At 47.8% G+C, this 23,657-nt stretch overlaps 1 protein-coding gene across 2 annotated transcripts in view; it reads left to right on the forward strand.

Moving 5' to 3' along the window:
* LOC142588050 (ribosomal protein S6 kinase alpha-5-like) overlaps positions 1 to 23,657 on the forward strand; it is a 298,656-nt gene that overhangs the window by 127,116 nt on the left and 147,883 nt on the right. The gene's annotated exons all lie outside the window — the stretch shown is intronic.

Genomic DNA, 23,657 nt, shown 5'->3' on the forward strand with positions numbered 1-23,657 from the left:
TTTTTTTTGCAGTTTCATACCGTCGTCTGCTTTTCCCTTGGAACTCTGCTTCCGTCTGCTTCTTCTTTGTCTTCTTAATCTGCGCGCATATGCTGCTGTGAACGCTGGAATGAACAAGTGTGTGCATTTGTACGCCCGCTGTTCCCACTTGCATGGTTGACTGAAGTGGGAGTTTTCGTTATTTTACTGTGAAAGGGTTATCACATGAATAGAAAATGAAGTTCACAGTTTCATTTCTTCAATTTCGCCGCGGAACCTCAGCGCCGTTACGTCAGTGTGACGTCGCGGATTTCAATGTATTTCCTATGCGATCAACATTTTTGCCTACTTCAGGCGTATTGATCCTATCTATCTATCTATCTATCTATCTATCTATCTATCTATCTATCTATCTATCTATCTATCTATCTATCTATCTATCTATCTATCTATCTATCTATGTGTCTGTCTGTCTATGTATCTATGTATGATGTATGTATGTATGTATGTATGTATGTATGTATGTATGTATGTATGTATGTATGTATGTAGCTAGCTCGGTAGATAGGTCACTGTGTTACCTAGGTCAAATCTAGTTCACGAGAAAAAAACTGTCACAAAAGACAAGAAGAGAGGTTCGCACCACAACGACTGGGTCACTGTGTAAATCTAGGTCACTGTGTAGCCCATGGTCGAATGGTTAGAGCATCTGACTGACTGACTGACTGACTGACTGTGACTGACCTGACTGACTGACTGTGACTGACTGACTGACTGACCTGACTGACTGACTAGGTTTGTACTCATGGTCGTGCAGCCGTCGTTCCAGATTCATGATCTGACCCATCATACCGTCGTGGTTGCGCCTCCTTCACCGGCACAGTGGCCAAAGTTGAATAATAGCTTGGGATGATCTCGTAGTCGGGATGCCATCGGGGTCGTTGCATCGTCGTCATTCCAGCTTTGTCATCCGACTCTCCTCATGCTATTGTGTTCACGCTGTCGTCGTAGTCATGCCATCGTTCTCATACAGTCGTCGTGCATTCGCTGCTAAACCGCCGTCGTGGGCCTTCCATCGTCGTCGCTGCAGCTTCGTCATCCGACTCGTCTTAACTCCGTCATCACGCCATCCTCGTCATACAGGCTTTGTGAGGCAGTGTTCCTCAATCCATTGTCGTCGTACCCTCGTCGTGACATTGTCCTCGTAGCGTTGCCATGCCGTCGTCGTCGCACAGTCGTCGTAATGCGTTCGTTGTCATACTGTTGCCATGGTGTCGTCGTGGTCGTTCCATCGTTCGCATTCTGACTCTGTCATCCAACTCTCCTCATGCCATCGCCGTCACGCAGCCGTCGTCGTGCCGTCGTCCTCCTACCGCTTTCGTCTTTCTGCCGACGTCGCTCCTTCTTGGCCGTTCTACCGTTATCAAGCGGCCGTCGTTCAGCCGTGATTATGCCGCCGTTGCGGGATTATGCCGACGATGGGCTGGCTGTAAGGATTGGGGTCGGGCATGAAATAAGCGGTAGGTGGCCCATGCCGTCGTCAAACTCATCCACGCTAAGGACGTTGTTGAAGGGAGGGACTTGTTCTCATCGAGAACGAGGAACATGGGATTTATTTACAATATCTACATGAAGGGTGGAGAACGTTACGATTCATCAGTCTAGCATGACTGGAAGAGAATGCACCCTGAGAAGCCGCAAAACATCCGTTTCCAGGAATTCTGTTGCTCCAAGCAAATCGTGAAGGCGACAGCGAATCGACTAAATACTCGGGCCGCCGAACGTGGCTAGACATGCCGGCGCCGCTGGGCTGTTGACGAGGCGCATTGTTGTTTTTACAAAGCGAGTCGTCGCAGCGGGCCGCGAAAATTTTGCAGGTTGGTACTTTTGCAGGCCGATCGTAACAAGGCGCTGAAAAAAAGTATTTATTGATAAGGATAAAATAAAATAGAGTTGTCTTTTCTTTATTCGTCACGCACGTATAAAATTGACTAGGACTCCTATTTTCATTGAAAGAATCTGTGTCTCATTTCCTTTAAAAAAACGCTTCTTTTTCCCAATGTTCGTCCCTTCCAAGCATAGTCGCGCTTCAATCGCTAAATAGCTCCAATGCTAATGTATTGACGTTCACACTCAGTGTGAGATGAGCTCTGCCGTAATTTTTTTTTTTCGGGCCCTTTGGCTCAATGTTTTCGAACCACGGCTAAGTTCACTCTTTCGCTACATTGGAATACAATCTAGTCCATCTTAACCAATATAGAATTAGCTATGCCGCGAGCCGACTCCGTTTCAATCCACGACGTGCAAGGGATTCTGGTGCGGCCGGGGAACTTCAAGGCGGCCGGCGGCTTCGCCAACCGTATTAATTTTTTTCGCCTTAATCTTTTCGTCTGGCTTACTAAGTCTTCTCCCACGGATAATAGCGGCTTTCTGAGTATATCAGAAAGTGGTAACTCAATGGCACAGCTCGACGCACCAATTAAGTCGAGCTGCAAGGTGCCGGAGCCTCGTGGGTTTGCCCTGCGTTGAAACCGACGAGGCTCCGGCACCTCGCAGCAGCTGGAGTTCCGCCGCATAATCCCGAGCGATTACGCTGCGTGGACGCAGGGACCACATCATCGATCCCTCTTGCACTTCATTAGATCCGGAAATCTTTTTTTTTTCATTCATTTAATCATCCTTATTCGCCCGCATCCCATACCCACTGTATGCCCTGAGGCATTTACCCTCGCATTTAAAAAAAAATTACGTCGACATGTACCAAGTATGACAACGCTCCTCAGTGTCCGATTAACAACGGCCATATAGCCGCCGCAGCAACATGGCTCGTCTGAGTATTTCGAAACACTGACACGCGCACTGGCGCTGTATGCGCAGATGAGTTACGCCGTCTTTTTCGTCGCGTCTTCAGCGCGCCTTTAGCGACGGGGCGTTGCAACGATTGTCTTGCAAAATCCGTAATTTCGTTGCGCAGCCGCTTCAACTATACGCTGCCACGAGCTGCGCAGAACTGCCTTCCTCGAATTGAAACTGTGCAGAGTGAGAGAAAGGCACAAGTCTCGAAGGCAACTACGAAAGATAGAAAGAGAGTAAAATGCTTGTGGCAGCGCTGCGTAGCGTTATCGATCACGCCCTTGCCTTCCTCGTACTGCGCCCCCCCTCCCCCTGCACTTACCGCTCTTTTCAATAGCGACGACCACGTGTCGAGACGCTTTCCTCCCGAAAGCTAATAACACTTGCTGATCGCACCGCACACACGTACAGTGCGGCTATACACACGTGTTGCTTTAAACGCAATGATTGAAGGCTTGCTGGGGGAAGGCAGGTGATTGCTCCCGACGTTTTTCGTCTGTCAGCCACCTCAGCGTCGTAGTTCTGTTTTCATTAACGAATGGCACGTTGTGTCATGGTCGGGAAGGTCAAGTGTTCATTCATTAATGAATGAAACGTAGTGTGAAACACTAAAGAAAGACGAGCATGCGGACCAGGAAGAGAGGGAAATGAATTCGCTCGCGAAGTACGTTGAGTCTTGAATCGACCACGTCCGAGGTGGCCGAGCGAAATAAAGTGTATAACAATGATACGTCGCGCAGCGAGGTTCGGGTCAGATACAGCCGCTCGGGCCAGAGGGGGAAGAGTAACTATGTGCTACCTGACCTTCAGAGCGCCGGCGGCGGCTCGATCAAAAGCGGTACGGTGTATATTTGCTCGCTAGCGCTTGCTTTATTTTTATTATTCCATGCAGCCTTCGCCGGAGACGGGCCAATCAGGCGACGCTACTCGCTCGCGCACGTCCGTTGCTGTGCGCCATCCCGCCGCGCTCGTCCGTTAGCGTGGCCTCCGAGACCCTGCGCGCCGCTGCGACCGTTTCGGAGGCCATTCCGTCAGCGCGCGGCCCTCGGCAACGTGCTCCCTGCGCGCAAGCGCATTTCAGCGATCGATGCCAGCGGCACGCGCGATACCGTAGCACGCGCGTTTCCCTCTCCACATCTTCACCCCTCCCCCTTTTCTTTTTCTTCATTCTTTCCGGGTAAGAGCGTCACTTGACGCCACGCGCCGAAGTCGGCACGTGAAGCACTCCCTCTTACGCGCTTTTTCCCTCCTTTTTTTCCCCCTCGGTGCTATCCGTTTTTTCGCTCCCTTTTTACTCCTCTCTTCTTCTCCCTGGTCGCCTTTCTCGCGTTGCTCCTTTCCCGAAACGGAGCCTCGCTTACTTGCGTATTCTTTATTTTTCTGTCCTCCTCGCCATCTCTTGGCACTTTCTCCCCCAGTTCCGCAGCTTCTGCGAAGCCCTTATTTCCGGGATTTCCCGCCTCTCCATTGTCTCATGCAGGGGGGCAGGCACTTGGCGCCGTCGGCTTTCGCGTATTGCATACCGATCACGGCGCCTTCCGTCCATGTTGCCGCCGCGGGCGACATCGGATCGCTTCCTGTCTTTATCTATCCTTTCTTTGCTGTTTGTTCGTTTGCTTTGCCCATTCCTCTATTCGCTGTTCCCTTTGCGTCGTGCCTGTATCGCGTACGTTACCTTTTTTCTTTTCTTTACCCTTCGTCGCCTTTCCGATTTTACTCTTCGACCTTTTCCTACTGCTCGAGTGAATTTGGCGAACAAAGAGATTTTCACGAGCGCGACACGTTAAGTGATGGCAGTGAATGGAAAAGCTGCACGTCTCTCTTTCTTTCTTTCTTTCTTTCTTTCTTTTTTCTTTTTTTGCTCGCTTCGTCGTTTTTGCTCACTGCTGGCGCCGTGCGGTTATCGTATAGGCGCGCATTATGGCAGCAGGATATATATTTCGAGACCGGTGCTTGCTGGCGGTCGTGTTCGTCAAATTGGTTGATTAGCATAAAACGGACTACAGGTTTCTCCTCGCAGGTCAGTACCCACAGATGTCTCTGTTCACCAATAGCTCTGGCACACGCCGCTAAGTCTATTCGGGAATGATTTTCTAAGATGCGCTGTCCTGGAACGTTCGTGTGGAATATGTAGCAAGTCGATTCAGATGCAATTTCGTTCAGATTTGGTCATACGGTAAACTGGTGGGCGAAAGTTTAAGGTAAACATCATTTGCGTAGCTGCGTACCTTGACTAGTACGAGGCAGAAAAGGACAAAATCAGTACACTCATAAGGAAAGCTTTTAAGCAGGCCATATGCTTACCCGAAAGCGCCAGTACTGAGAGATTAATGCAGCTGCGCATGTATAACACCTTACGAGAATTGATTGAAGCTCAGCAGATAGCTCAGTTTTAGAGACCTGCCAGCACCCGGACTGGCAGAAGTATACTCGACAAATTACGAATTAATTACCATAAACAGCAAGGACTCAAGGTTGCATTGGCCGGAGAGATTAGAAGCACGATTCAAATCCCAAATTTACCCAAATATATGCACCCGGAATTCAATCAGACCCGGAGAATGAGCAAAGCTAGAGGTCTACTCAAACAGTATGGCAATGACGAGGAAGCGCTATTCGTGGATGCCTCGGAGTATTCAAATCGCCAAGCGTTTACAGCAGTAGCATTTAATACAAAGCAAGAAAGCATACACATGTACTCCATCATAACCAGGCTATCTGAGGTTGCGGAGGAGGTTGCCATCACTCTGGCTATCGCTTGTCCCAAATAAAGATGCATAATTAGCGACTCTCAATCGGCTATATGAAATTATGCCAGAGGACGGATATCAACTGAGGCTGCAAGAATTCTAAACAGCAAAGCCAAACTCGTATCATCTGAGGAATTTCACGATAAGAAAGTCAGCTCGTTCCCTGCCCGCACAGCGTGCGAAGCCACCACCACCCCCAACCTTAACGAGTCTGGCCCACCTCGTTGCGCGAGGACTCATCAACCGCACCAGATTAGGTGGGGACGATCTGACCGAGGAGGAGATGGAACGGTAGGACAGGGATAGACTCTTCTCATTCAGTGACATCACCCAATTCTATAGAAAGTCGAGGTGTATATATCCACCTCCTAGCCCAAAATTGGACAGGTCTCAGGCGGTTGACTGGAGTCGCCTTCAAACCAGAACTTAAGCTAACCCGGTATATCTTAACCGAATGTTTCCGCGATTGTACCCTGATGTCAAATGTAAATTATGTGATGATAGAGGAGCCACCCTAGAGCATATACTCGGGGATTGTGCAATAGTTCAGAGGAGAATCGCAGTCACCCCCCCCCCCCCCCCGGATGAACCAGAGGCGCGGTGGAGAGCCGCACTGGCTAGCTCAGTCAGATCTTCGGGACCAAATTTGGGCCATCCAGCAAGCCCGGGAGGCTACCGAGAGACAGGATCTCTCTGCTACCTCGGTGCGGCGTAGACCCAGGCCATCTAGTGAAGGATAATTAATAAAGTTGTCACACACACACACACAATTGTTAAGTATGGCGTGACCGGCTTGACGTCTCGATACATACAAGAAAAAAAATTGCTGCATCTTCGCGAAAATTGTGGCTTCAATCGCTTGTATGCAACCGCGTATCACGATGACCCTATGTTCTGTTATGCGTGAAAAATATTTGAGATGCTTCCTGTAGCTAAAACGCTGACGTTGTATGTCTTACACAAATATTTATTTTCCGCTGCGTAAAATTTCGGATCTAGATCAATGAATCCTAGGTCCAGTTTAATTTCTTTTCTAGTAGAATATATAGTGACTACAAAAGAAAAAGGGACTTGTACGTTTTGCGTACCACTTAGCGTGATGGATTAACTATATACCCGATGCCAACTACGTACCATAAAACAATTAAGAAATATGCCACGTGTTATGGAAATTACGTAATACAAATTTGACGCTTCCCGGTTCAACACTTCGCTTCATAGGTTAACTACGTAACCGATACCAACTGCGTACCATAAAGCAATTCAGAAATACGCCACTTGTTATGGAGAATACGTAATACAGATTTGATGTTCCCCGGTTCAACTCTGTGTCTTTTATTATCACACCCTTCATCTTTAGTGTGTATTCTGGCCCTGTTACATTTGTCGAGTTTCTTATTGTCTGTTTGTTCTCATATTCGCATCCGGAAAGACTGAGCTTCTTTTTTCTTGCGCTTGATTTCCATCCTCGCGCACAAGCACTTGCGCTTATGTTGGATATTCGTTATACTCTGTGCACACCTGTGAAAAAATAAAAATAAAATTTCGATCTTGAGAGCGTTTGCGCGAAATCATTCGCCATGACGTCATTCATCGGCAGAAAGGTCGAAGGTTTCGGCGCCCGGTTTGTGCGTTAATGTTTTGTGAGTGAAAGAGTATCGTAATTATGAGTCCAGCGAATGGCGTCTTAAGGCTTTCTTTTTTTCAATTCAGTTCAGTTTATTTGGACGTACATAGGTGGTACAAGATGTTCACGAGGCGCGCCAAAAGGAGGCGTCAATGCCTCCTGACAGGGCCTTCACCTTGGGCATCACACATCATGACGGCAGGTCGGCATGACAAAATACTGTACTACATTGAGAGATCAAAGCAATCAGTGAAAATTCAGCGTTACATGCTGTTTTAGATATGACAAATGATCCTATGGTTTGACATTATACATTGATTACTTCATTCTAACTCATGGAAACAATGATCTAAAGAAATCATTCAAATTGCACTTGCTCAAGACAAAAAAAAAAAAGGTACAATTCTAAGAAAAAGAGGCAGGAGAAGAAAGCATGAATTTCATTCTTTTCTTAAATTGAGAAAGGGTTTTGCAAACCTTTGTGCAGTTGATGATTAAAGTATATGTGTTACAGAGTGTAACTATTTGGTTGTCTATAATCTAAGTACCATAATTTGTGCTCTTTTTTTTACTTTCGTAGCCGCTATGTGGGCCGTCTGCCTTTGTTTAGTGCGTGCTTTAGCAGGGACAGTGAAATATGCATTTCTCGGTTTACTGGCGCCTCCATGAAATGCCTGTGCGTTTGTCCCGTGTCATTCAGTCTGTTTGCGCGTCTCCACACGCGTGGGACGTCTCCTCTCGCGTATGTAAATATGTTCATTTCCTTAAAACTTCTTTCTGGGCGAGTTGGCGCATACTTGATTTGAAAATTTTTATTTATTTATTCACAATACCTTACAGGGCCCAGAGGCCATTGAGTAAGGGGGACGAACAAGAATATTACAAGAAATGCAAAATATACAGGTCAAAAAAGGGAAAGCATTGCACAGGGCTAGTACAAAAAAAAACATAACAACAGCAACATACCATAGCAAACATAAGCATAGCAGCAACAAACATAAGAGCAAAGTACAAAAAATAATTGAAGTATACAAATACAGCACAAGTGTCTGATACATGACTCAAGAAAAAAAAATAATAAAGCAGGGGTTTACAAAAACACAATAGCTAAGAAGTGCGATATTTTATACAAGAGAAGGTTTAACGTCACGATGTCACTTGAAAATATTCGCGCAGCTGATTATGGAATGACTGATGGTTGCATATGGGTGCAATATTATCGGGAAGATCATTCCAAAGAACGCTGGCACGTGGAAGGGCTGATGAATTGAAGGCTTGTGTTCTTCCATATATGCGCTTGATGCTGTACTGATTATGTAAACGGCTCGAAATGCGTGACGGCGCTTCTCGAGGTAACGCAGATTGCCTGGTGCAGTGGCGGTATTTATGAAATAAGCATGAAAGAGCGATTGAACGACGAATATGTAATGGCTCAAGAGAGACATCAAGTTTTATCTGTGTTACGCTTGTTTTATCTGTGTAACAGCGCTAACGCATGCAACCGCAAAGGAACAAGGACGAGACGCAAGCGATCTTGCCTCGTCCTTGTTCCTTTGTGGTTGCATGTGTTGGCGCTGTTATAATTTTCAAATGTTCATTTCCCTCTGTTCGAAAGAATGTGCAGAGAACTCTGTCAATTCGCCCTTTAGGAGTTGTTCTGAGACTGTTAGTTACTCTGCTGCTGCGGCCGTGTAAAAAAAAAAAAAAAAAAAAAAAGAAGAAGAAACATGGCGAACACGTCTCACGTGTAAAAAAACATGTCGAACGTATAACTTGTTTCCCTATATGCTTCGCTCCTGGTATCGCGCGCTGTTGTGATTCCGATCATTTGCGTTGAGCGATGAAATAGCAGTAGCAGCAAGTTGGCAGCACGGCGCAAACTCGGGCCTTTTTTTTTTTTTTCCTATTACAGATAAACAGTGTCTTCTTGTAATGAGTTGCCGTGCCGGTCGCGACGTAGGCGTGGCACGTGCGGTTTAGGCAGTTTCTTCTTTTGTTATTTAAATTTTCTTTTTTTTTAATGTAAGGGGAGGAATTGTGGCAGCACGAGAACGCTCCTAACCCGTTACGGTTGATCGCAACGGTCACGAGATGTCGCTACCTGCGCAACCTATTCCCGGATTTGTGTTGGCTTCATTTCCGAGTGTGTACGTGTGCGCCTGCGCGTTGGTGGGCGTGAGCGAGGCAGGGAGCACACTCTGTAATACCACGGCGGTCACTGCCGCGGCGCACATTCGGCTGTAATTATTGTTGCCGGTCTTCGCAGCCTGCGATCGAGGCCCTTTAACGCTGTACGCAACGTACGCCGACACCTGCGAAGCCTGGTGCGGGAAATAAAGAATAATAATAAAAAAGAAAATCGGGCACCTTTTTCCTCGGATATTCGTCGAACAATTCCTTCTTTGTTTTTTTGTTTTTAATGTTTCCTTAGTTGTAGTGACGACTGGCTGGCATGAATGACTATGGAATTGGAAGACGAGGCGCGCAGTTTCTCTGCCGTGGAAGAAAGGGTATTTCTTTTTTTTTTTCTTCTAAAGGATAAGGACATATAGGGGCTACATCTACCGAGTAAATGTAATCGTGCATTCATAGATATACCTCTCCATATACAGATGTTCTTCAGCGCGCTGTTCAGCATCGAGGTTCTCTGCCTCGTTAGCGCTTTCTATTTGTCTATTTCTTCGTACGTGTATTGGGTACACGTACAAGCGCTCGAGAACCCAATCCACGATCGCTTTTTTTTTTTTTTTAAGATAAGCTTTCTTTGCCTCTTCGTTCAACTTTTCTACTGCTGCTGCCTTGCACGCGGCGTCGGTGGGTGATTGAGAGCTCACGGCAAGGCTGCGGGAGATAGGCTACGTCGACGACGTTTCGGTATGGGCACCCTGCAATGCAGTTTGCCTGTACATGTCGCGCCACCTGGCAGCGGCGGCGAGCATCCGCGGGCAGGCCGTCACCGTCGTTTCACCAGTGACCGCGGTGCGCTCAGGCGCGCCTGCAAGCCTGCTTTTCCAATTTTCCACTAGATTCCCCGCGGCCTCTTGGCAGCTCCTTTGTGAGAAGTGTGAACAAAAAGAACAAGCGCCGATACTGCTGCGTTAAGAACTGTCACAACCGCGAAGGGGATGTCGGCATCAAATTGTACCGCTTCCCTTCGAAACCGGGGGAAGCAACCCGGCGGCTGAGGTGGATCGTCGCGGTTCGTGTCGGTCTTGCGAATTTCTGCTAAACGAACTAAGACGTAAGTGCAAAAACAAGAAAAAAAATGAAAAAGAGCCAGGAGCGGCATCTGTAAAAAGACACAATAAAGCGTCAACTGCATGAAAATGCGTGAACTGGTTCCTGCTGTTCTAAATCAGTTTTGATAGTTGTTTAGCTCTTCTTGCTCCAAAACAAACCCGCAGTGGTTGTTAGGTGTCAAATCTAGCTTCGTAAGCGCTCCGTGCTGGAGCTTTGCATGCGCTTGCTTCCTCCTGCGCCAAGATCAAGACGCGAATGCTGGTACCGAGCTCATTCGTGCCGATGTTTTCTCGCGCTTAGAACAACAGAACTAAGGTTGGAGTACACTGCAGAACACGACGAGTATTCGAAAATTAGGATTTCCCTCGAGCACACAAGAGCATATTTCTTCAATCTTCACGTTGTTTAGTCTCAGCTGATTGCTCTCTATGATTCTTCAGCGGTAATACCTTCTGACATTCGATCCCGAACGACAATACCAGAATATGCTCGAGGCACTTCGTCAACGGAGAAAAAAGCACTTACCTGCCAATTCGCCAAAAATTCTACAATGTGAGGTGCAAGGCACGCTCCAAGTAAGAAAGCGACAAATGACAGTTCAAAGACGTCCACGGCCGTATTTGCTCACTTAAGTGGCATAAAATAATGATTTGTTAACGCACTTCGAAATCGACGTCGTAAGCATACTTACTTTGTTGTGAAAAATACTTCGCTACCTGCGGTGGTTGCTTAGTGGCTACGGTGTTGGGCTGCTGAGCGCGAGGTCGCGGGAATACATCCCGGCCACCGCGGCGGAATTTCGATGGGGTCGAAATACTAAAACACCCGTGTAATTAGATTTAGGTCCACGTTAAGGAACCCCAGGCGGTACAAATTATTCCGCAGTCTCCCACCACGGCGTGCCTCCTAATCAGATCGTGGTTTTGGCACCTAAAACACCACAATTTAATTTAAGCACCTCACTGGGATGTCCGTGCTGTTTACTTCTTTGACACGGTATACGTGGTTGTAGTAAAAGATTTCACGTCCTTTCTCAAGCGTCAGTGGTCCAAAATGGGCCTCGACGTTTTCGATTGCCAATAACCGCAATTTAGAACGTCCGAAAGCTTTCAAACGAGTGCCGCAAAAGCATGCCTCCGTAGCAGCGGCCGCCTCAGTGTTTCGCGCAACTGACACGGTGGCGCTGACGGCTGAGCCGATCGCCGCGCCGCCTGACCATTGCAGGGGCCACAATGCCCTCTGACGCGCCTGAAGGGAAGCCAAGATGCTCACTGGACGCCGTAATTAGGCGTGAACACCCCCCCTTCCCCCCTCCGAAAAAGCATTGCAGGAGTTGCCGCACTTTCCTCCGTGTTCAAGCGCAACAGCAGCGACAGCCCAGGGGGGCGGTAGGGAAAGAGAGAGAGAGCAAATGATAAATGGAAGGTAGGGGGGGTTAACCATGACTGAGCCCGGTTGGCTACCCTACACTGGGGAAAGGGAAAGAGGACGGGAAGATTAAAGGAACAGAAAATCCATTGGGGATATCATTCGGTCAGAATGTTAGAGAGGGAGTAGGGAGAGAGGGGAGGCAGGGAATGGGTGCAAGCGGATCCCCCTACCGCCGCAATCAGGACACGGGTGCTTAATCTTACCCGTCTGCTCTCGTGGCGCTTCACCTGACGTGACACGGGAGAAAGAAAAAAGAAAATGCGTCATCAGATAGCGTTGCTCATTTGGGCTCCCTTGGGTAAAGGAATGAGTGACTGAATGGCACGTTTCTCTGCGTTTAGGTGCACTATATTTGTTGGTCTTAAAGCAGTTACTGTGCTCAGGATCCCTCAGTGTGGGGCTAAGTCGGCTAACCTATCCAAGCATGTCGACCGATCTTCGGCCCGGAAATAAATGAAGGCCCTTTTGTCGCAGGCTTGTGCGGGCGCCCTTGAGCTACACCTCCTAGAGGGTGTCGCCTTGAGGCCTGTGCACGCCTCAACCGCACGCGTCAGCGAACTTGCCACAATTTCATTCTTTCCTTCCCTCCTCTCTCTCCCTGTGATCATTGCTTTCCCCTTTCCCATTCCCCCGGTGTAGGGTAGCCAACCGGACGTTATTCTGGTTAACCTCCCTGCCTTATTCTTTTCTCTTTCCTCCTCCTTGTGCACGCAGTTAGCCTCCCTCTCTCTCTCTCTCTCTCTCTCTCTCTCTCTCTGGTCTTTCTGTTTTCCCTTTCCCGTGGCGCAGGGTAGCAAACCAGACGCTTTTCTGGTTAGCATTGTTAGTCAACGGGCTGTGCTCTCTCTGAAGATCCTCTCGATTTTTTCGGGAAGAAATCGGTGGGACCGGATCCGTTACAGGTAGATGTAGAAGTTTTAAAGGTCGCGGGATCGAATGCCGGCCACGGCGGCCACATTTCGATGGGGGCTGAATGCGAAAAACGCGCGTGTACTTAGATTTAGGCGCACCTTAACGAACCCGAGGTGGTCCGAATTATTCCGGAGTCCCCCCACTACAAGCGTGCCTCATAATCAGATCGTGTTTCTGGCACGTAAAACCTCATTATCCAATTTTTTTTCGTAGACGTTTTACAGGGACACTAAAGGCAACTATAAAGTCGACGTGGTCTGTGTAAACACCATTCCAGAAACCTCGCAACGCTTGTTTCGTGCCAGCCAAGAACTTAGTTTACGATAAAATTGCCCCTGAAGGGTCCGGACACCCTTATGGCAATTCTAATCTCCCGCCACCAAACCGGGAAGTGGTGACGTTTAGGCCACGTTGTCTGTAAGTGCAATAACTTTATTTGAGGTCCGGCGAGGGCGCGGAACTCGTCGCGCACCCGGCTAGTCCCACGTCGGGACCGGGCAGGTCCAGCCCACTGGCCCGGTCGCGGGCACGCCGGACGGCCAGGATCCAATAAATCGTCACCATCATCAGCTGTCGGGCGCGCAGGTGCGAACGGAGGAGACGCCCGCGGCAGCATTTGAAGTCCCGCACGTGTCAGCTGTCGGGGGAAGACCGCTTTGGCGTAAGCTTCGGAAAAAAAAAAAATGACTCGGCGATGATCTGTCAACCGGGCGCTTGTCGTGCCGAGAACAGGAGTGGAGATTCCGGCGAAACTCGGTTGGGTGGCGTCTGACAATCGTTCGCCTTATTGGGGAGGGGGGTCGCCTGAAAAGGGGACGATTTTGAACAACGCAGAGGAACACCGCCTCACAAAGGAATTAGAAGTACTACGTAAGTCTATTGCGTTCTGAACGTTGTTGTTGTTGTTGTTGTTACTGCTGCTGCCGCCGCCGCTGATTTACACAAACACGCGCACGCAGGCGCGCCATGCAGCCTGGGACGGTAGATAGGAAAGTAACGCGTACATCCTCCTCTTCGAGGAGGATATCTGTTTATGCGATGACCTTCATGTAAAAAAAAACATTAAATCGAATAAAGTGACTCCGCTAGGTCTTGTGTGCCTGCGTGCGCGTTTGTCCGCAATGAATCACCACCCTAGCCCGCTCCGCCTTCCGGAAAAAAGAAACGGTAAACAAAGGTCACGAAACCGCCGGCGTCAATCTCGTTTTAAGCATTCCTTAATTTTTTTTAGATTGACGGATGGATGGATGGATAGATGGGTAACATTTTATCTATAACGTGGCCTTCGTGTGATGCATGCAAATGTACCGCGTGCTCATCATGTGTATGCGCGTGGCCGTCGTCGCACGGAGCGTTCGATTGGTCGCTCAGGCTTGGAGCAGGATTGGTCGACCCTACAATGTAAAATAATTTACATCCTTAAAGGTGAAAACGAGTGTAAATGTGTCCATAACTCAAACCCTTAGGGTGTGATTTATATAACTGACACCCTAAGGATGTGAATTATCGACACATTTACACGCTTTGTCACTTTTAAGCTTGTAAATTATTTTACACACCCTAAGGCTGAGTTATAGACACATTTACGCCCCATTTTCCCTTTTAAGAGTGTAAATTATGTTACGGTGTAAGAGTCTGACGTGCACTTGCAACATCGCTCGAATCACGTGAAAAAGAAAGCAGAAAGATGGTAGCGATTTGGCCGAGAGATTGTGGTTGCTCAGTGGCTATGGTGTTGGGCTGCTCAGCACGAGGTCGCGGGATCGAATCCCGGCCACGGCATCGAATCCCGGCCACGGTGGCCGCATTTCGGTGGGGGCGAAATGCGAAAACACCCGTGTACTTAGATTTGGACCCGCCGTGGTTGCTCAGTGGCTATGGTGTTGGGCTGCTGAGCACGAGGTCGCGGGATCAAATCCCGGTCATGGCGGCCGCATTTCGATGGGGGCGAAATGCGAAAACACCCGTGTACTTAGATTTAGGTGCACGTTAAAGATCCCCAGGTGGTCGAAATTTCCGGAGTCCTCCACTACGGCGTGCCTCATAATCAGAAAGTGGTTTTGGCACGTAAAACCCCATACTAGAATTTTTTAATTTGGCCGAGAGAGAACGCGAACGCAGAAGAGACAACTCTCATTATCGCGGTCCGCGTACATTACGGAGAAAGCATTCTGAATCTGAAATGGTCGCAAATGTCTTTCGCCGTAGCCTTGCGATGACTTTTAAATAGATTAAAATTTAAATATATTTAAATGCAAGACGCCCTACGGTTTCGTTGTTTATATAGTTTGTACATTTAGCCAGTTCTATGTGCATACCCCCCCACCCAACCTTCTTTTTCTTGTTGTCCACGTGCTGTAGCTTTCGATAGGTTATCGAATTTCGAAGTAATTTGAAATGTTAGGAGCATGCTGTAGAGATTTTTGACATTGCGATATCAAACTTGTTCAACTAAGGCTGTTGAGCTTTGAACTTTGGTTGGGTTTACCAGCAGCGGCATACTTCTTCGGCTGTATATACGGGGCGATCGTTTCGTAAGTTTTAAATTAAAAAATCGCCTGTGGCAGATAACAGACGTCTAATTGTTGCGCAGGATTATTCGGAGAGGCGGGAACTACTTGCATGGTAAATCGGAACTCACGTGCAACTGATTAACCAAAATTCTAAAATTAACTTCTTAATTAATTAGTTTACGCCACTTATTGCAATTTACGAATTGTAGCTGGTCAGTTTGCAAGGCGTATCTACTTGGCATTATTTTGCAGAATGACACCAGTTTGGAGGTATGCACCATCAAACAATCCATTAAAATTAGCTCTTGTTCCACTTAGTACTTCTTTAACAAAACGTCATTTTATGCGTAGAAGCACGAAAGTAACTACCGCCCACGTATTTCGCCCCCACACTTTGGAAAATAAGTTCTAGTGCCATCCTCGAGATTCATTTTACACACACACACACACACACACACACACACACACACACACACATATATATATATATATTCGGTATTTCATATTTGGACCCGGGGGTCGGTATTTCATATTTTGCTTTGCTATATTCAGGAAGGCCAGGCCGCGAGAAACGTCAACGTAACAAAGAGGCGGTTGAGTTTAAGAGGTTTATCAGCTTCTCAATAATGGCCTCGCCGCAACTGAAGATGCTTATTCTATCTTCAAGTCGTGTATATACAACGGGTGGAGAATTTAAAAAAATTTCGGGGATCTTTAAGAATTGGTCAGTGGCACGCAGCCCAATTATTGCCCTTGACCTGGATTATTCGAACAGCCGGACATCACTAGCACGGAGAAAAATCGTAACAAGCATTCAACTAATTAACGCATTCTCTAATTCCTAATTATTTTCTTCGCGGCACATATTGCAATTTACGTGCTGTAGTGGCCAGTGAGTTTGAAAGACGTATTCACTTGAAATGAAATCTCCAGGATGACACCAGATTATGGTTATTATTTTCCAAAGTGTCGGGCGATATACGTGGGCGTTAGACGAGAACGGAAACCGTGGGGTTCGATTTTTATAAGAAGCGCGTTTTTATGACGTCACGCGTGGTCTTTGTAGACCTTAAGCCTTCTAGATGTCTGATGTTGTTCCAAGTAAAGGCAGAGCGCTCCAAAGAACGAGAGGAGTTGGGACACAGACTACTAGGAAGCATGCGTCTGTCGCGTCTGTACGGATCGACCTTTCCGGCCGAATAAAACACTACCGAGACGACATTGTAAAAATTCTTGACGTCACGACGAATATATATATATATATATATATATATATATATATATATATATATAGTGTGTGTGTGAAATATATGTTTTTTTATTTTTATACGAACGGGAAGGTATGAAGTGAAGCTCTTGGGAATGGTAGCATTTTGGCAGTAGATTATTCATCTATGAACCTTTTAAGTTGAAGGGGATGTCTCATATCGCTACGTTTTCTTTTCTTCGTTTTTAAACAAGCCTGGATGAGGAGTTGGTTGACAAGCTCGCCTGTGTGATGCCTCTCTACTAAGGTCACGCATCCAGCTGTCATGCATCGACCGACTATTCAGAGATGACTCAGAGATTACTTGTACTCTGATCTCTGTTCGAGAAGGGAGAGATAGGGAGAATGCGAGGTTTTTCTCGCTACCCAGCTCGTTATATACTTGCGAACTGTTTCCTGCGGCAATGACGCGGAAGCTACGACGGTGGGCTTTTCTGCACACATCCCGAACGGTGCCGTTGATGTGCTCTTCATTGACTTCAGCACTTTCGCTACTTCTTTGCTTGAGTATTCGCAACTTTCACAGATGGTAGCGACGCCATGCGGCAGCGGTCGTAAGCCTCAACGAGGGGATGCCCGCGTTTCGTAGCCGCGTCGCCCGTGTTCACTTAGTGTGGTGCGCTGGAGCCTTTGTTTTGTATTTGATTGTGGTCCCCTTTTACAGCGGTATTTCAGAGCTCTGAAGTGATCTACGCAGCTGAGGCACAGGCTGCCTTTCGCAGTGACACTGTTTTGACGGGTTACGTGTTTGATAATGGGCAAGACGTACAAAAGCAACAAAATGTGCTGTGCGCCTCAGTGCACACGCCGTGCAGTCGAAGGCGAGGTAAGCCTTCACTCGTTTCCTTGCGAGGAACGAATGCAAAAGGAGTGGGCAGTGAAATTGCGCATTGGAAAGCCTGTCACAAAAACAATGTGTTAAGTGCATACTCTTCGAGAGCTGGCTTCTCGCACGCCTTGCCATATCTCGTGGCGTCGTTTCCTTGGAAGTTTTGCGTCAGCAGTTTTTCAATTTTGTTTTGCCAGCTGTTTGTTTGTGATGGCGCAAATCTAGAATGTGTGGCACTTGCTTCCTGTTATTCTGAGCATTCGCTCTCTTTGCCACTGTGTATTATTTTGCCCAGCAGTCTCGGCACAAATTCTAACTGCTTGTGCTGAGCTCACAGCAACCATGTCCTTATAAAATTTTGCTAGCCAAGCACTCAAATGGTTCATATCAGCTCTGTAAATTCTTAACTTGTCCCAATCTCTGAATGCGACTTCATAGAAGAGAAGTTCCTCAAACTTTTGTGCATGCTGGTTGGTGAGGATATGCACAATCAGGTACGGCTCACAGCCTGTGTTGCCTGCTTGCTTGCCTGCTTTGCAAGAGCAGTGGCCCTGTAAGAAAAAAAAAAACTGTTGCGCCAATGCAGGACAGGCACTCTTCATGTTATGTGAATAAACGTGACATATTGCGCTTTCTCCCGTTTCATTGTGTATCTTTTTTCCTTTCGTGCTGCCTTCGTGCAGTATTTTCTTAGCGGCTTTTTGCATCTGGGCTCCAAAAAATATTCCTGTAAGTACTGGAAGAACCACTTTTGAGGTGTGGGCAGGCGAATCGAGTTCTACGGTTCATCGGAGAATGACCAAATCAATGTAATGCTCCTACGGCGATGAAATCAGCTTTTCGGCATCATTAAACGTTTGCCATGTGCTGTACGACTGCATAGACGATGCTTTAGCAAATGAATGCGAGCGAATACCCTTTGTTTACTAGCGCATAAAGGCAGCATAGTTTGCCAGGCAACGCGAGGCAAGGGTTCGGACACCGAAGCCGTGGCAGTACACGGGGCCCCTCTTAACGTGTAGCGGTGCTCACAGCCGCGCATCGCAGCAAAAATGCATACGACGTGAAGCAGCAACTCGTGGTCCCTTTACGCATAAACCAGTCTGCCTGGAAACGCACATATGTCAGACGCACTTGCAGGCTGAAGGGCGCAGCCATATGCTCGCGTGTTCAAACTAAGAGTGGACGACCGAATATGTCGTACACGTATACCATGCCACACGCACCAGCAGCAAGCAATTCATTTTCACGGAGCGTTGGGGCCCGCTCACGCCTCTGCAGTAAACACAGTGAGCTGTTTTAATTTCCTGAAGTGCGGCCACTGAAGCCTATTCGGCGAGGGACTCGAAAGAAAAAAAAATACAAAGCCAGTAAATAGCACATGTACCCATTTTTATGGTTTCGTCGCTCCTAAATTCGAACCACAGCTCGTGCGGTTTCTGCCGCACTTGTGATGTTTGCAGGCACAATCCTTGGACGGTGTACTACGAGACTGTGCATTCTTTCAAGCCGCAGCAAACGATGTGTCCTGCGTTCAACACTTCTTCACCTTCAACCAGTCACCGAACCCGCGTTTCTGAACCCCCGATGTGGGTCATAATACATCCCAGAGTCAGTGGTCTTTGAAATGAAGACATGACAATACCACGCTGCGGCCGGAAACACTATGCGATCCGATGCAGCGTGTACAATAGCCGGTGGCGTCTGCACGATCCCCTTAACGACAGCCATATTGAATTTCGAGTAGCGCCACCTATAGGCGGTGAAAGTTGCGAATAAGGAAGGTCGTCATCTTCGCGAACGCGTTCTTTCAGGGTGAATAGATACGGACTTGGTCGCTGATTTAATTATCCTTTTCGGGATTCATTCTTGCTTTTTAGAAGGAAGCCTCTGAATAAACGCGCTGTTGGCACAGCATTTGGCGTCAGCTTCTTCCAGCCGTCCTCCTTGGTTTTTGCTTCGAAGCTATCGGTTATTCGAAGTGAGCTTGCAGGTTTGCAAGAAAGCTCGTCGTGTTAATTTGCGACGAATAAGAGAAGTACTACACGTAAGCTCGCTTTGGTTCACTCTATATTATTTGGTATCTGATTTGATTCCGCGAGGTTGCGCAAGTCCGACGATTTCTTCGCGATGTCACACTGTCAACATGCGCGCTATGAAAATGTAAAGTTTGCTGCGCATACACCGTCTCCCTGAATATTCGTTGGTGGTTACAAACCAGTTAAAGAAGAAACAGAACGCGTTCCGAAATAGCGCACACAAACACAAAGGAGTTCGTAGGCTCCCACTTGTCCGGTTTAATCTTCACCGTCCGTAGAAAACTTCTTTTTAGCTCTCGGAAATGGAAAAAAAAATCGCGGTTTACTAAACACGGCGTGCGATTTTGCGCGCGATTCGTCGTAGGACCACTCGCACCGACAGCCGCACTCAAGTCTCACAACAGGCTCCGACAGCGCACGCCCTCGGTCGGACGGCTACGGTTATTAAGCTTAGGCTGGCAGCCGATCACAGCGCCGCTGTGTGACCATCAAGGACACGTGGCAGCTCCGGCGAGGCCAGGTCGCTGTCTTGCATGCCGTGTCGGGGCTTGGGAGTTGAGAACGCGTACAACAATATGGTGCACGTGGCAGGGACGAAGGGGAGCCGTCTGGGACCCCTTTCCAGCGCGAACTTCGGGGGGGGGGGGGGTCGCCACAATGCCCTCTGGAGCTTTCTGGTCGCTGTCACAATGCGCTCTGGATGGCTGTCATTAGGCGTTAGCTACCCCCCCCCCCTCTTCTGAAAAGCATTGCAGAAGCCGCTGCGCTTAATTTTGTACTCCCGTCCAGGAATTCAGGAGGGAGACAGTATGGTGGAAAGAGGGGTCACTGTTCGCCCCTGGCAGCTAACATGCATGGGATGAGAGGGAGAAATTCCGTCTCATCCCGCGTATGCAAGCTTAGAGGGAGAAATTCGGTCTGTGAACGAGAGTTCGTGGTTGGAAAACACCAGGTGTCGCCCGGTATTTTGCAAATCGTAAATTGAGGACGAGGGTGCAGCAGGCGTCAGTGTATGCCTCGCAGAATCGAAGGCCTATAGCCAGCTGCAGAAAAAAACCTGTGTCGCCATGGCTGCAGGTAAGCTTGGTCCTTACACCTTTGGCCGTGAATAGATTAACAGGTGTTTGCCGTTGTGGTTGTTAATCCGTTGCGCCTTCTTGCTTTTGTACTTGAACCTGCATTTTGAACCATTGACGCCATTCCAGCGCACGCGAGCTTTGTTTTTTTTAAATGTAAGTTCAGGAGGGAAGGTTTAGGCCGCCACAACGACGTCAGCATAAATTTCAATAATGCAGATAGCGCAACCGTGCAGCGTGATACGTTGTGCCGGGTGAACTCGAAGGCGTGGCCTGTGTAGCACTTCACTGCTCAGCTCGGTTTCGCCGGTTCTAACCCGGCCCCGTTCTCATGAAGGTGAAACCCAGAAAACGACCCGTGCACTAATATTTAGGCACACATTAAAAAAAGCAAACGCTGCCTGCGACAAAGGCCTAAACAGGCCAACCAGTGAAGCGAAGGAAGAAAGAGGTAGGAAACGCGTTGCTAAGCTTCGTCAATGTTGCAGCAGACATTTAAAAAGATAATAATAATAAACGCAGTGATCCGAATGGCGATAGGAATAACAGGGGTGAGGCGTGCAGACAGGACACAAGGGTAGAGAAGTGGACAACACGAACGCCGACTGCTCTCGTGTCCTGTCTGCACGCCTCGCCTCTTTTTTGCATTATGAATCCTTACCAACTAGCTCAGCTTTCTGTCGTTCTAAAGAATTACAGGCTTAATTTTTACTAATGATACTAATTTTAAACTAATGAAGCGCAGTTGAGGCAGCTCCATTTCCGTCTTCCGCTAAAGCTCCGTGAAAAAAAGAACGAAAGAAAGCGCATTCTCGTTGAGCGACTCTTCGCAATAGTCTTGAACAACGAAAATGCTGAGGACGAGTCAAAATGGCGGCGGCCGGGGCAAGTGCGCCCGCGCTGTGAACATTATGAGACGGCCCCCTAAGCGAAGTCGTGCAGACGGAAGGCCAACAGACGCGCGTCCGGTTTGCTACCCTACGCTGGGGCAGTGGCATCGAGGGACGAAAACAAAGTAAGGACAGGGTAGGTCATCGTGCGCACCTGCCGTTGAAGCTAACAGACGACAGCATGAGTTCGCAGCGTGCCCAAACTGAATGAGCAAGTTAGTTCCGCTTAAACCTGAGAGCGAGGAAGTTTCGTTGAAAGGAAAAAAAAAAAAAAGCGTGCGATGGCTTCGTGGCATTCTCCGATGGATGACTACTCCCCTTCTTCCCGAGTAATTTGGCGAGCGTTTCGCTCTCTCTGCGTACTTTTTTTTTTTTTCGCGACCGCGCCTAATCTCCGAATCCACGCAAAGGCATGCCAAGCCGCGTCTGGCTTGACCTTCCAAGAAAATGCAGTGTCAAAAAACCCACGTCGCCATTTGTTCTGCGGGGTGAAGTTGTGCCGGAGAAGCAGCCCGCGTAGTGGGACGTTTTCGGTCGGCAGTTGTGTTTCAGGTCCGTCACTTCCTCCAGACGGTGCACTGAAAAAAAAAAAAAAATACCCGATAAAGCATGGCAACTCGTCTTGTAGGGCCGAAATCATTTATTAACGGGTTCCTGGAAATGCCGAAGAGTCGGCTTGGGGGCTGAGTCATGCCTACTTCGAGGGTGGAGGGTTGACAGATACGCGCTTGGCGACGTGATCGGTCAGGGTCAGCTCGACTTCTGAAGGTTTTTTTGACACAACGTAGCAAATGGTCACGTGCACTCCAATTCAGGCAGGAATCGTTCGTCGGGACTTTTTTTTTTGCAGTTGCAGAAGGAGAATCGCTGCGAGCCGGCCTAGTTGGAATTCATGAAACTCTGCGCTAAACAAACGGGGACAAAGAAAGATGCATCGGTTCTTAGAAAGCGCTCGTCCTTGTGTATCTGTCTTTGTCCGCGTTTGTTTAGCGCACTCACTGCTCTCTCTCCCCCTCTTTTTATTGCCCCTTTCCCTTACTCCCAGTGTAGTGTAGCAAACCGGACGCTAGTCTGGTTGACCTCCCTGCCTTCCCCCTTTATGCTTAAGTTGTGCTTCCACGATACCCCTTAAAACAACAACCTTGCCCTGAGGTGAGAATTGAGAAGACTAAAAAAGTAAAGGAAAAAATAAAAAACAAAGAAGCACGAGTGGGCGACGCCACCTCGAAATTCCCGCAATAGTTGTGAACAGAAAATAAAGCACCGCGTTCTCAGAATCCAGTTTTTTTTTATTATCATTATTGGTTATTTCCTTTGTGGTCCGGGCGGGGAGGAAACGATGTTCGATTTACTCCCGCGACGAGCCTGCGATTTCAAGCGCAAAACGTTAACGCCGTCCTGAACGCAAGTCTAGCCTGAATGTCAGTGGCCGCCCACGGTGCCAAAGTACGCTGATGCGAGCGCGCGCGTTATTGTAATTGTCAGGCAAAAAAAAAAATGCAGCACGAGCACAAATTCAAGGGCGAAAAGTAAATAACTGTGGAGAATGCCCGTTACGCGTAATTACGCGGAACTGCGACTGTGGCCGGTTACTAAACATGAATTAGTCTCAAGTGTATACGTTTTGGAGTCTGGATTTAGCCACTGTGATACGGCGTGTACTAATTTGTCGTTAAACAATCTTTTTTTAATCACCAGTGACACGTAACTGAGTTCTACTTCTTTCATTGGATCACTTCAATTGTAAATAGCCAGTGGCTTTTAAAGTCATACCCACTTCGAACGAGCTCCAAGAACGACACCAGTTTCGAGATATGTGTCCCCAAATTTTGCGACAGAATGCATTGGTGCTGCAGTAACTCTTGATTGATTTTGATGGTGCAAAGGCCATTTCTGGCCAAGGAGTGCCAGTAACCTTCGAACTTCGCGAAAGCACTGCCTTCAATTCGTGCATTGCAATATGTGCGCTCAATTGATTCGTACAATTTTGTTAATTAGTCGGTTATGTGTTTTGATTTTTAGTGTAAGTAATGTTGACCCCTTCCAGTATTTCAGCTCAGTAAGTATATTTGTGCCAAATGCGACGGGCGTTTTCTCTCTCTCTCTCTCTTTTTAATTCTGTTAACGTTAAATAAAACACCGGCACACATTCTGGTGACCCTGGAAATGGAACAACGGGTCGGAGTGATTTTGGAATTGTTCGCGTTCTAATTTATGCCGTTCGTACCTCATTGTGGGGGCATGTCAACCT

The sequence above is a fragment of the Dermacentor variabilis genome, chromosome 7 (genome assembly GCF_050947875.1).
Source record: "Dermacentor variabilis isolate Ectoservices chromosome 7, ASM5094787v1, whole genome shotgun sequence".
Classification (NCBI taxonomy): Eukaryota; Metazoa; Arthropoda; class Arachnida; order Ixodida; family Ixodidae; genus Dermacentor; species Dermacentor variabilis.